This window comes from Agelaius phoeniceus, chromosome 1 (genome assembly GCF_051311805.1).
Source record: "Agelaius phoeniceus isolate bAgePho1 chromosome 1, bAgePho1.hap1, whole genome shotgun sequence".
Taxonomy (NCBI): domain Eukaryota; kingdom Metazoa; phylum Chordata; class Aves; order Passeriformes; family Icteridae; genus Agelaius; species Agelaius phoeniceus.
In genome coordinates, this window is record NC_135265.1 from 23,555,705 (window position 1) to 23,570,158 (window position 14,454).

At 39.8% G+C, this 14,454-nt stretch overlaps 1 long non-coding RNA gene across 1 annotated transcript in view; it reads left to right on the forward strand.

Moving 5' to 3' along the window:
• The window catches only part of LOC143695710 (uncharacterized), a 69,253-nt gene extending 55,073 nt beyond the window's left edge, over positions 1–14,180 (forward strand). The window contains exon 3 of the long non-coding RNA XR_013185219.1: positions 13,406–14,180. This is a non-coding gene — a long non-coding RNA (uncharacterized LOC143695710). The remainder of the gene's footprint in view (positions 1–13,405) is intronic.
• Positions 14,181–14,454: the final 274 nt, after the last annotated feature.

Sequence of the window (14,454 nt, forward strand, 5' to 3'; positions counted from 1 at the left end):
GTGAGAGTGGTCACAGAAGCAATGCCTGGCTGCTTGGTCTCACCATCAGCAGGGCCAGGCAAGCTCAGCAGAACAATAAAGTAACAGAAATTGGAGCTATACTCATCTGTAGACTAAGCTAAACATGAACTGGGACTTCAGGTCTCTTAGTTTTGCTGTGATGCCAAGCTCTGGGCTTCGAAACCATAAAAGATGCAGCTTTGCCTGATAGTGGGTGCCCCAGGTGGGAGTGGGGATGGCTCAGCCCAGCTCCTGCTGGGTCTCCCAGTGAACACAAGCTGAGGAAGGAACCAGCTCTCGGGCCCTCCAGACAAGACAGCTCCATCACTCACCCTCCAACCTGCTAACCCAAACCTAATCCCTGGGAGAAGGTATTGCCTGTCCTCCTCCCTGCAGCCCTCCAGGGAGGCATGCCCTGGTGTGGACATGCACTGAGGGATACTTTCTAGATCTACAAGCTATTCATGAAGGAAAGGCAAAAGGTTTCCTTTCACCCATGTTAGTCCTGGCTGCTGATGCACTCTGGTGCTGTGGTTCTATTCAGGCAGGTCTCAGGCTCTGCCCTCAGGGCTGCTTGGCAGCAGGATTGAGAGAAGGCAGTGCAGCAGTGCATCTGTGATTTGGGGGTCATCACTTGCCCCAATGCCACTGAGGCTATAGCTCTCCTGGGACCTTCAGTACATCTATACGCAGATTCTTCGGAGGAAAATATGTAGGAATCTGTTCAAGGGAAATGCTGAACAAAAGTTAGCCCAATTAGGAGCAATCCTTTAACCAAGTCAATCCAAAACCAGTGCAGAAAGATTTTGCAGCCACTCAAGATATGATGGTTTCTCTGTTCCATTAGTCTTCTTTATTTGGGTCAGCTACATCCCAACACAATGGTAAGTTCTCCTAAAATTTCTATTGATATATTCAACACACAGCTCATATTTGCTTTTTTTTTTTTAATGTAGTCCACAGTGCTCTGGACTACATTAAAATAACTTTGTCCTTACTGGGAACATCTCTGATTACTCCCTTCTAGTTTAGTTCCTCATTTGTGTCCAGACAGGAAAGGGGTTTAAACTAGAAACCTGAATCTTCAGGGAGAATGCAGACCTGGGACTTGAACTGCCCTCTTGAGTAAATGATCCTGTAACCTCAGACCTTTCTCCAGAGGAGACATGGAGATCACCATAGTCATGGTTTACTGTCAGCTACCTGTCCTGGTGTTCCTCTTTGCCTCAACACCATGGTCCTGAACTTACAGCTTAGCTGAAACATAAGCAAAAGGGAAATCATGCCAGTTTTCTCTGTGTCCATGCTAACCAGGATTTCAAATACCTTTGTTTCTGCAAGGGATTTAAGCCATTCCTCCAGATCCCTCTTGAAGCGCAGTGTGTTAAATTTCAAAGGCACATTAGGTTTTCTTCCTGTCTCTGGTGTCCAAACAGGATGAATCTGCATAAAAGGATGTCCACAAATGAGAAAATAGGACCAGGTCCACTGATACCATTAGCTCATGCATGAGAGAGCTGAGCAGGCAGTTTATCTGCTGTTTCCTTGTATTTAGGCCAACTCTAACTTTTGGCACTTGTCCCAGCATAGATGAAAACATTTTGGGTATTAACAAGGTATAGCTGGAGTTGAAAGCATGAGAACTGCAAGAGACACCCTATATTCCCTGGATGTTTTTCCATCTCAGCTGGAACCAGCAGATCTGTCTCAGCCCTTTACTCCACTAAAGTGGTTCAAACTGGAATGGAGAAGGAAAAAAAAAGGCAAAACAAAACAAAAATAAAACCATAAAACCATATATAAAACCGTAGCCTGTAGATAAACAGTTATTAGCAAAACAAAGTGCTTGAAGGTAGTGTTTAACTTTGAAGGTGATCAGTTCTCTGGAAGATCCAGATATTTCTTGGAACTTGCTGAGAAATAGGTACCAGTGGTTTTGAGCCTCCTGGCAAACCAGTATAACCATTACAGACTCCAGCAACTGGGCTGCAGCTCTTTCATCTGCACTGCCAGGACCAGAGCCATTCATTCATCCAGCCCCAGCTGTCAGATCTTCAGCAGCAGCAGACACCTCTCTGGAGCTCCTGTGAACGTCCAGTTGCACACCCTCCCCATTTGAGAGCACATTTCTGACTGTGTGTGGACTTCTGCACTGTTCAGAGCATGAACCACATGAATTTCAGCTGGTCATCCTGATGCTGTTTGGGTTTTGCCTTTTCTTCTATGTTCTCTGCATTCTTCATACATGTATTTGTAACTCTGGCACCTGCTGTATTAGTACCTAGTTTTCCCAGTACTTTCCATGGCCTTTCCTTCAGCAGAAAGACAACAAATCCCAGAGCTCCAAGCCCTGGGGGGTACAAGGCCCCTGTCCTATCTTGTTTCTTCCTGGGAGCAGAGGCTGGGAACAACCCTTTGAGGTACATTTCATGGACAAAATGCAATTAGTGCTGATGGGAGGGGCTCCAGAGAAGGAGCCTGACCTGTGGGGGAATTGCATCACCAGCTGTCCTCCTAATTGGTGCTTTTTATCAATTACACTAATTTCCTAAAATTCCTAATTTCCTATAAAACTGTACTCACCCCTGGGGGTGGTGGGATTCTGTGGACATCTTTCCATAACTGCCTCTGAAGGCCTTCAAATAAAGATCCCCTTTTATATTACCTCCTTAATAAAATTTTCTCAAGTTTCATTTCCAAGTTGAGTAAAAGGCAACAATCCATATCTCCATACACCTCAGACATGAACATGGAAATAGGATTTTGTCTGACATACAGAATCATAGCTCTGCCTTTGATACTCAGGCTTCCACTTGGAAACCCTGGTCCCAAATAATTTGTAAGTCACTGGCAGAAATAGATTGATATAAAACACGAGACTAAAATAAATTATAAAGTCAAGTTAATAGAAAGGCAGAGGTACTCCTGCCTGGCAGGAAAGGATCTCAGGGTGAGCCCACAAAATGGGGGGTTACTTTGTGGGTATGTTTGGAGGCCTTAAGCACCTCAGGGCTCCACTGTGGAACTCCAGCAGCAGGAACACCTTTTTAGCTCTCCTGACCCCTTTATAAAAAGACACATTAATCTCCTCCATGCATTTAAGGCAGCATTTACTAGCTGCATTGAAACAGTTCACCTTGAGATTTGGTTCAAACACAGCAATCCCCTGAGGTTTTTCCCCAGCTGTTAAGGAAAAAAAAATTATTTGAACACTCACTTCAGGAAAGCTGCAGACAAAGGCATTACCTCTTCCCAGATGTGGATTCTGCCTGACTTTGAAGTGAATCTATTGAGCCATCCTGAGACCATTCTGCATATTCTGTCATTATGTTAAACTGTTAATTGTCCTACTTTCCAACATAATGTGCATTAGAGTCATTAAGATACACTGCTGTGGCAGCTTCTTCTCTCTGGTTATCGAGTCTACTTAAAAAAGACATGTATTATCTGAGTCTCTGAGGTCTTTTCACCTGTCCTGTGAAAACTTGTCATTTATTCTAATGGAGGCAGAAATCAGGCTCAAGATGCTCCCCTGCCATGAAGAAAGATTCACAGGTGAAAAGCATAACATAATAATGGATACACAAATACTTTAATCTCTTAAATTTTAAGGGAACATAGTCACTTTTCTATGGAAGCTGCAGCTGCACTTGAAAGTGTTATAGTGCACTTCAGCTGACCAGCTCCATACTGACAAGCTCATGCATGTCTGGAATAAACAGTAGCATTCTTCCAATGGTTAAAATCTGTAGGTAAATGTTTGGGTTAGTTTGTTTTCTCTGGAATAGTGGAACTTTTCCAAGACACTCTGTCTGCTCCAGTCCTGTTCACGCCCTCCTGGTTTTAATACAGCACAGTCAACGAACAGAGATACTGAATACCACTAATAGGGATTTCAAGGGTACTGAAATAAATCTTCTGTGCCTTCCTCAGATGAGATTAGAATCTACCCCTAAATTTACAGCTCAGCATTAGCTCAATATTCAAGTTTTGCTTTCATTTTTTAACTAGAAAGTCTTTTATGTCCCCACAATTCTCCTGGCTGGTTCACAGCTAGAGAAATACATAAGAGGTCAGAAAATTTATTTCACTGCTTCAACAAGAAATTAATATAATTGATTAGCCACAGTATCTCAAGGCTTAGATCCATGCTTTGCAGAAGAAATTCATAATATCCTGAAAGTTGAAATCCTGAAATATCATTTCACTGCAGTGAATAAGACCAAATCAGCTATTTGCTGCAGTCAGTAAAGATAGAGCACAGTGAACAGAATGATAAGCCTGGCTCGCTGTTAGCACTGTAACGAAAGCAGCAAACCATGACAAGGTTAATCCCTGCCATTAAGAGTGACTATAACACACCTTGTTGATATTAATAAGGTCTTTGAGCTTTATTTTATAAAGGGCTTAATAAGTCATAGTGGGAAGTTGACCCAAATATGCTACTGATGCTTTTCTGTCATTGAATGATATGCCTACTTTGCTACTGGTAGAGTAGGATGCTCTGTAGATCCTGCTCCTTAATCAGAGATTAAAGCAGCTATCGTGGTTGTAGATATGGAAAACTCTAAGAAATAGAGTGTGTCTTACAGAGTTTAATAGTGCCATTCAAGACCCACAGCACAGACTATGGAACTCACAATCAGGATCATAGCCTCTGAACCCCTTCTTTCTTGCATTTCATTTCTCTGCTATAAAAATTAAATATTGTCAGCATTACACTTGCACTTAATCCATTCCTTTATTGCTAATAAGATGGGAGGATCATTAATGGCTACTCCACTGAAATCTAGCCAGACTAAAACCCCTAACAGAGAAAATCATGTACTTGAGCAGTCACCCAAGAAGAATAAACTATCAAAGCTCTTAGCAAACTGCAACCAAGGAGTAGTTATATGTGCAGAATTTAAAGATAAAATGCAAATGTTTCCTAACAAATGGTATATTCAGCACTCTTAGGGTTTTCAGTGCTCCTTGGGTTTGAGTGCTTTGTTGATTTTTCCCTGGAGTCTTACTGGGTGTTCTCCCTGTTTGAAACTGTTCCACAAGCAGTCATGCAAGTAGGCTGCAGATTGTTCACAAGTAATTTAAAGGATGTGTCAACAAATTGTCAGCTAAGATCTGTTAACTGGTTTTAACTGAATGCATCAGATACATTATATTCTACTGGGTTTTTCCCCTGTAGTTAAATTACTGGTGTATAGAGACATCAGTTTTAAGGTGCAAGAACAAAGTTATTCCTGACTTGTACACCAGCCATTTAAAAGAGAGCTTCCCAGAAGGAACCGTGAAGGCAAGTTGTCATCCTTAACAAAACTTCCCCAAAAAGTCATCACTTCAGTACTGTAGAGTAGTAAAGTAAAACCTTGTTATGGGTAGAAACTGAGAAGAGCAGCAGCAGCACAGCAGTTACCTGCTACCAAAGCTCCTTGCTGCAGTCTTATCCTAGCTCACTAGTATATCAGCCACTTTCCTTCTCCATTTAATTGTGAGAGCTCTACAGACATGTGGTGTATCACATAATGCTTAATGCAATTGGGTGCAACTTGTGGCCATGCAAATATTAAATTTACTGCCAAATGAAATACCTACCAACAATCATGAGTATTTTGCTTTGAAAATGAACAAAAAAATGAAGATTACTAGAGCTGAGAAGAAACCTCAGGTTGTGTTTGTTTCTCTGTCTGTTTTTAGACAAGCAACTTTCTTGGCAAGCTTAACCCAGCAGGTAGCTAAAGACCACACAGCCACTCACTCACTTTCCCCTGCTCTGAGGGTGTTGGGCTACTGAACTGGGGGGAAAAAAAGAGTAAAATCTGTGGGTTGAAATAAAGACAGTTTAACAGGACAGAAAAGGATGAGATAACTATAACAGAATTAGAATGTAGTAAACAAGTGATTGCTCACCACCTAGCAATTGATACCCAGCAGTTCCTGAGCAACAGCCTCTTACTTTGCCCCTAGTTTATATATTTAGCCTGATGCCATATAACATGGAAAATCCCATTGGCCAGTTTGGATCAGCTGACCTGGTTGTGTCTCCTCCCAATTTCTTGTGCTCCCCAGCCTACTCCCTGGTGTGATAGTGAGGGAAGCTGCAAAGTCCGTGACTAAGTGTAAAAACTGCTTAGTGACAAGTGAATCATCAACGTGTTATCAACATTATTCTCATACTAAATTTAAACCATAGCATTATACCAGCAACTAGGAAGAAAATTAACTTTATCCTAGCCAAAACTAGGACAGTAGTTGAAAGTAGAAAAGCTTCAACTTCTTGCTTGACAAATTAGAAATAAAGCTAGCACACAAAGGTGACTAGGTGACCTTAGTCTGGGTAACATTTTCTCACATCATATTATTGCATGTTTGCATTCTCTGGCTCTTGATGTGCTGTTCTTGATTTCTTCCCTCCCTAACAGAAAGTCAAAAGCTCTTTTCTGATGTCTTTTTAGCTTCTGTCTCATCACTCCAGCTCTACGGTAAGCAGGTTATAATTATGGCCTTCTTATATAGAAAGGCTTATGAAGTGTATTTTTAAGCAGTTTCTAAGGCTGTGGGATAGATCTTTGTCTCCAGGGGAGCCCACTTCAGCCCAATCTCATAGTGCCATTAACAGAAGCCATAACTGCCCATTTCTTGGGACACTCAGGGAACACAAAATCAAGGACTGCATATACTAGATGGGGAATGGCAGCTTTAATGCCCTTTTGCTTCCTTGGCTTGCTACTAGCAATCTTTGATTCTGAATGTGTGAAAAATTGAGTGCAAAATGCCACAAATCATTGCTAAAATATTTATGAACACAAAGATGTAACAATAAGGTTTCTGATGCTGTTATCATGATGAGTAACACCATGTATGTGACCTCAGCACAGCTCACTCGGTGCCACTGTAATTTCTGTTCAAAAATTATTCGTCCCAGAAGAAGGTCATGCCATCTCAGTGGGTTGTCATGAATTTCCCAGGCAGTGTGTGAGCACATGTTTGAATTTAATGAAAAAAGCCCACTCCCATAAGTTAATGATAGAGGTTGTTACAAGGTCTAAGCAAAGCAATTATTGTAAACTACAGGCCAACAAAACATTCCCTTTGTTTGTTTTTCTCAGAGCTATCCTTGACTTTCAGATCTGGAAGACAGCTACAGGCATGAGGGCAGCCAAACTGGTCAAAGAGGAGCTGCAATTAGTTTCTAAAGCCCCTCTGAGTAGTATAGGGAGTGCATGAACAAACACCCCTCCTGAGGCTTTGGGGAGGAATAAGGTACCCGTCTGTACGTTTTAAACAGGATCTGCCCCCAAGTTCACCTGCTAAATCAAAGGCAAGTCCTGGTGGGAAACAAGCAGGAAATGAGACAATGCCAAAGATAAGGTTATAAAGGAAGCTTTGGGGGGAACAACATGAGCAGCCAATAACAGGAGACCACATCTGCCTGATGGAAATCCAGTAAGATTTATGTTTCCCAGATAGTGCTGAAGAACAAAGAGAAATGCTTAGAGATATGCAGGAACTGGGAACACAGGTTTTCAGCATGCACATGGAGCAGCCCTGTAAAAAAGAAGGCTTCTTGCCATACCCAGAAGTGGGAGCAAGCAGAGGGGAGGAAAATATGCAATTGTGTTATCCTTTTGCTGTGCATAGAAGTAAAGTTTTGTTGGGAAAAAAACTTTTTTTTCAGAGATGCTTTATGCAGATGTCAAACATTTGGGCTGCTGTGCTAACCCAAACAAAAAAAAGGCAGAAATTACCCCCAAATCATGTACTAAGAAGATTCAAACTAAGTAGAGTCACACTGGCTTAAATGCAGATTGCATCATCACCCTGATGGATTCATCACGTCTTGCTTTTGCTCCAGCCTTCACACCAGGTGAAAGGGATACAGAGGTGTGCAATGGCAGCTTGAGACCTCTGTATCCTCTCCATGGAGTGTGATTGTATCTGATTGTGTTTTCTGATGTAGAGGAATCCTTAGCTCAGCTCATGAAACACATTCATTTGCTTGGTTGGTTCTCCTGCTGCTCCTGGTACTGGGTTTCCTGACAGAGCCCCAGCGCTGCAAGAGTGATGAGGCTGGTCCCCTGAGGCAGCTTCCAGAGCTGCTGATGGCAGCCTTCCTCACAACCCAAGGGTTAGAAGAGAGAAAAAGAGGTGGAAAAGGAAACTCAGGAAGAAAATTTTAATATAAATTTAAAAAGGAGGGAAAAAAGAGTAAAAGGGAGAGCAGAAAAGTTGTGTGAAGGGAGACTAAGAAAATATGATACCATTCAATTTTAAATTTTAGTCCTTTATCTCCCACCTGTTTTTTTTTTAACATTGCAGAATTTCTGTGACACACTATAGCCAACACTATACCCTTGTGCTTTTGCACCTTCAGGTATAATGCCTGAGACCTGTATTTTTTTGTCATCTAAAACCAACCAACAGTAAGAACAGTACGGCAAAAGAAGTAGGGTGGGGTTTGTGTTGTGATGCAATAGTCTTCCATAATGCCTAAGGCTTCCAAGCTATCTTACAGAAACCAGGAGTGTCACATCTGTTCTTCAGCAATTTCTTACAAATTGAGGACAATATGGCCCTTCTCTTGTTTGGAAAACTTGTTGTAATAACTCTTTCTCTTTTTTTTTTTTTTTTTGTCCCCCAAAGTTTCTGATATAATGTGACAAGGAAGAAATAAACTTATGCCTGCACTGGGGACACATGGGTACCATACAAGGTGGAGCATAAACACACATGCAGATTGCAAAGCTGGTCCTGGATCAGTCTGCCTGAATGTCACCATCAAATGCTTCTTAATGCCCCATCTCAACTTAGATTGAATAAGTGGTCAAAAGTCGGATTTTAGTTATTTTGATGGAAATCAAGCTAATTTTTTTTGTGGCTCATATAATTACTCCAAAAATTAAGGTAGAAGAATTTCCTCAAAATTCCACCCAGAAATACTTCCAGCTAAGATAGACATAATATAGTTTAAAAAGTTGACTGTAATGTTAGATTGTGATGCCCATAAAAATTACTTTTAATTCCCTTCTTTGATCTTCAAAGTCAGTTTGTCATTGGTCTATCTCAGGTTTTGGGTTCTCTTCCCAGTATTGATTACATACTGAATTTTCTATAGATTAAAAGGTTTGTTCTTGTTCATCTGTTTTCTACTGGTTTAATGGATTTGGGCATAACAAATTCAAAGATGGTCCTTATTCTCTGACCCCAAAATATGTGCTTAAAAGTATACAAAACATTCTAATCACACTGCTCCATAGTTCCTAATTAAAAGTCTATTTTTCCTTGATTAAAAAAGGAGCAGTTAAATATCAGTATTCATATCAAATTAATCTTACTCCAGCAAATTTAGCACAGACTTAAATAATAGGATATGTTACACTTCGGCGTAAAATGATCAGAAAACTGATGAAAATTGCAAAGTTGGGCAGTTTATTCTAATTTGACAGTACTGGTCATGCAAATCCAAGTCATCTAGAAAAGATGATGTCAAAGAAAAACTCCTGATAAAAACTGCCACTATTCATGCTGACATAAAGCAAACATAGTAAATATAGTGCCATGTATTTCTTAAACAAAGCAAGTCATATCTCAAAATTTCCTGCATATCTCAGGTCATACCACAGGAGATGTACTACAAAATTACTGGAAGGTTTGTAGCTGTAACCTGAGAGGATGTGCAGCCTTCCCTTCTCTAAGCATTGTGTGCCTGAGGGAGGTTTTGTTGACTTGAATAGCTTTTCTCCCAGCTGGTATCAGCCTAAGTGAAAGAATCAAGCTCTGCATGTAGACATTCTGCTGGTTAACTAAAAACCTGAGGGAAAATTGGGTGATAGCATTCATCATATTTTCTCCACCCATAAATGTTCCAAGATATGATCAAATGCAATGCAGGATGCTTAATCTCACTTGCATATTTTCCCATCATTCTATTCAAGACACTGAAAAAAAAAAGTTGCATGAAGCAAGTATCTCATTTTGTGGATAACAAATGTAAACTATTTGAAGGTGTGTTCAAGGGCAGCTCTGCTCATTTCAGACTTCCTTTGGTGGTACAGGCTTTGCAGTTTTTCCAGCCTCAATTGTTATGCAAGACATTGAAAGCTAGTGAAAATTTCATAATATTGTACTTGAGAGACATGAGAGTGTAGTAGTACAAGTCTGATTACTTTCCTTTAAAAAGATGTTAATGCTACGAATTATTTTTTTAAGTGTAATTAATTTCTGGCTTACTTGCGATGACTTGCAGAGTGGTTAATTACTGCTTGGAGGCAAAAATTGTGGCACAGAGGTCATTAAAAAAAAAGAAAGATTTAGGGAGTGCAAAAAAGGGCAAGGTTTGTTTTTTTCTTTAGATCTGGTTACTTCTTCCAGAAGAGGATGCATTTTTATAGCATGCATAAAGCAGAAATATTTATCTTGAAGCAAAACCACAGTGTTTTCCTTTCTGTTTTTAGAATCAACCATTTGATTGCCCTATAACATTGTTAGACTGATCTTTCATTGTTACTCGTTTCTATTGCAATGCTTTCCCTGCCATTGAACTGGAAATTTTAAGGTTGTTTTTCTTAATATTATATAGGTATAGATTATATACCTATAATTATATAGATTATATAGGTAATCCTCAGCTCTCCCTCAAATTCTGTTGATGATACGCAAAGAAAATTTCATGAAGAAAATGTGGTGAAGCTATAAGAAAAATTGAGAAAAAATCTAAATACTTTTCTTTTTTAGTTGCATTAACTTCATATTCCCTCAAAATAGTTGCATTAACTTCAATTCCTTCAAAATGGATCTGACACCTGCCATGTTAATCCAGAACATTTCCTCTCATCAATATCATCCCAAACTTGACTGCCTCCTGTTTCCCAGAAAACCTATAAGGAGCTGTTAGAAACAAAAACACCTTGCAAAATCTGATCCAACAAAGTGACTCAGGCTTTTAGGTGGGCACCTCAGCCCAACCATAAACTCTTGGTGTCTCTGGGTCTGGACTGAAGGCACTTGAGACAATAATTCATGTTCGGACTCAGGTGTTTATTATTTCTTATCAGTAAAACAGTCTCATTACTGTGAGTTCAGCAGCTTTTCATTAGAAGGCACAAAATGGCCAACAAATTCTTGTTACAAGGTCTTTTAAAGCTAAACTATCCAATTAAGAACTGACACCTAGATTATTTCATTTTTAAACCCAATAACTGATCCCACAGAGCCCGCAATGCAGATTTTTCTGCCCAAATACAAAATGCCACCAAACCCATGAAGAAGAAGGAAGAAGAAGCATGAAGAAGAAGCCCAGGATGACACCTGTGCCCTCCATCTTGCATCCATCCACAACATACTAAAAATCCCAAAACCTAAATTTCTCACCTAAGTGATATACCTACACTACTCTCTACAATGTACTTCACACCTTAGTGGATTCTAGTCTATTCTGGAGTTTCAGAAACTTTCCCCATGAATGAGGGTCAAAGTCAGTGCCCCCCTGGGGGTCAGGGCACCCCAGAGCAGACAGGGAAATATTCCTGATGCCCTGGGTTTCCACAATAAACATAGCAAACAAATTTGCTGTTTCAGAGACCTGATTAGAAATGGGATTTGCTACTGCCTTCCTGAAAGTTGGTAAAAAATGGAGGCAGAGAACAGGACTGTTACATCAACTTAGTTAATGGAAACCAAGAGAAGCACATTTTCTCAAATGTATGGGAGCCCAAACAGCTTATCTTTTTAATGGGAAACATAAATACTCATGTTTCTTGGAGTAAAATAAAGGTGTTGAATTTTGAGAATTTAACAAGAAAAAATGTGTGTTTCTGGTTTAAGTGCTCAGACTCCTACCCAGAAAAAACCCCTTGTAGTAGATATTAATCGCTCCATCTGGATTGCATGCAATTAACAATTTGCTTTTTTTATTTTTTAATCTTCTTCACACAAAAAGGTATTTTTCTCCATCTTTTTCTGTTTAATCCAAAGTTTAAATCAAGATGGCTGACAATGGCAGAGAGCCCTGCCTTCATCCCAGAGCAACTGTTTTTTCTCAGGTTTCCATCCACCAAGAACTCACTTTTCAGTGTGCTGGGCCATAGTCCACCCTCAGTAAACTGAAGAAAAATTAAGCCATTGAAGATTAACCTGACTTCTGACTTCTTGATATCTCAGAGTAGTTACTTTTATTAATTTGATTGATTTAAGGCTAAAGCCTGTATGAAAAACTTGGTTCTAAGAGGCTCTGAAATAGATTTTGCTTTAATTAGGTACTTGCCTCTCCCAGGAGAACAGATATCCATTCACAGATACACACTTTCTGCATTGCTAGGGTCTTTCTCACTGCTGGCAAAGGCTCCTCCATTGCAGGATTGTTTTATGTGAGTATGGGATGAGCCATATATATTAAAATTTTTTATTTTGCCTTTTCCCACATATTTCATATGTACCTTACTATCACCCAGGAATGGCCATACCTTATCAAAAGTTTTATCAAAGGTCTTATCAAAAGTCCAGTAGCTCATTCTCCTCTGTGATTGGAACCAAAAGTAGATGCTTAATATAAAATTTTAGATTTAAGGACAGCATGGAGCATTACATTCCCATTATATACTCTCAGTTTTCAATTTTCTGTTACTCAGAGAAGTCAGCATGACTTTGAAAATACAGATAAATGCATACAGAGGACTTTCAGTCATTAAAATTGTTTTAATCTCTGAACATTCCAGACTTGGGTGACTTGGAAGGATAAGTAGAAACACTTATGCTGCCACTATGGGAAAAAGGAGGAGAGCTAACTTGGGCATACTTTATTTATGTAAACTAAATTCTGCCAAATATACATATGCTTCCTCCTGTATTTTTAAAGGGATATTAAATGGCAAATGGAAATGTATTTCTTAAAGGGGACTGAAATGCACCCAGTACCCACATAGGGCAAAGTTGCACTCCCATGCACCCAAGAAGTTCTAGGCAATTGGGAAAGAAGTACCACCAATATGTTACACCAGATTTTCACTGTTAAGTTCCTAATGCCCTTTTCAATGAAGTTCAACTTCCAATGAAGTTGAAAAGATCAGGAAATAAACCTTATTTCTACAATCACTATCACTAGGTTGCTTGACAGATTAAACTGAATTTCCTTGACTTGAATTATGTGTTCTAACCTGGTTCATAAACTAAAACTTCATTACATTTTGATTTCTCTCTCCAGAGCTCATCTTCCAAACATGTAATGTTAATAAAATTGTTTTTCCCTTTTTAATGTCAGTACCTCCCACTGGCTGTCAAAACCATTCCTTACCAATTATAGTTCATATTCTCAGATGCGCATGAGCTGTCATGTTACACATACATAAGCCTTTGTCACCCTTCCCCTTTTTTACACAAGCCTTTTATTTCCCTCCTCCTCTCTTCCATGCAGCTCTGAGGGGACCAATTCCATCACTGAGAGCCCAGGGATGTTGCACATGGAGGGAACAGAGAGCAGAGCACCAATCTAGAGTGTGATGTACTCTCTCAGCTGAGCACTTGGCTTCGCGGCACAGGTGTCAGCAAGGAACTAAGGATTTGTGTTGGGCCAGAAAAAAGAAAGGTAAAATATATTGAACTGTGATTTCTGCATGTAATTCAGTATATCTGGATTAAGCCAGGAGCTATAAACAGCTCTCAAGTCCAGATGGTGAGAATATTAATGTATGTATTGATGTAGAATTTTGAACAACAAACCCAACAACAAACAGCTGTTTCAGTTCAGGAGATGTGCTGGAATCCCTCAAGTTTTCATTTTTATCTTCTTGCCTTGTTCCAGGAAGCACAGGGCTTGAACTCAGAAGCCCAAGCTTATTTTATTTCCTTGGCATGGAATTTACATCTATGCCCAAATGATAATTTTTATTTCTCAAATATGGAAAGAACAGAGATACTAAAGCAGAATATATATACCTGTAAATTCTTCAGGGATTACACAGAGGGTCTGCCAGAAGCCTTTAAATTCTGTTATTATTAGAATTATTTCAGAGGCCCATCTATCCAGCTGCCCACTCTCTTGATTTTATCAAGAATCTCCCAGTAGCAGACACAACATTCTCTTCTGGCATCTGGAGATTACATGACAATTTCCCCTTTCATTTATAAAGAAAAAAAGCTCCCAAGTTCACAAAGAAGATCTTGAAACTAGGAACAAAATATAAGCATCAAATAAAAAGACCACATTTAAAAAAAATTATTTTGAAGTCTGTCTCACCAGATTCTGAAGGCATCCCTTATGGTTTCAGGCTGGTGATTATTGCAAGCCGTCAAGGCTTAGCTCTGAGGCTGGCTCTGACCCCTGCAAAATTGTACTGAGCTGGGATTTAGGATCTTGGCTCTTGTTCTGACTAATCTAGGAAATAAAAGACATGTAATAAGGAGGAAAGTACAGCTAGGGAAACAAGACATCTAGCACTCAATGAGGGACAAAGCCAAAACAAG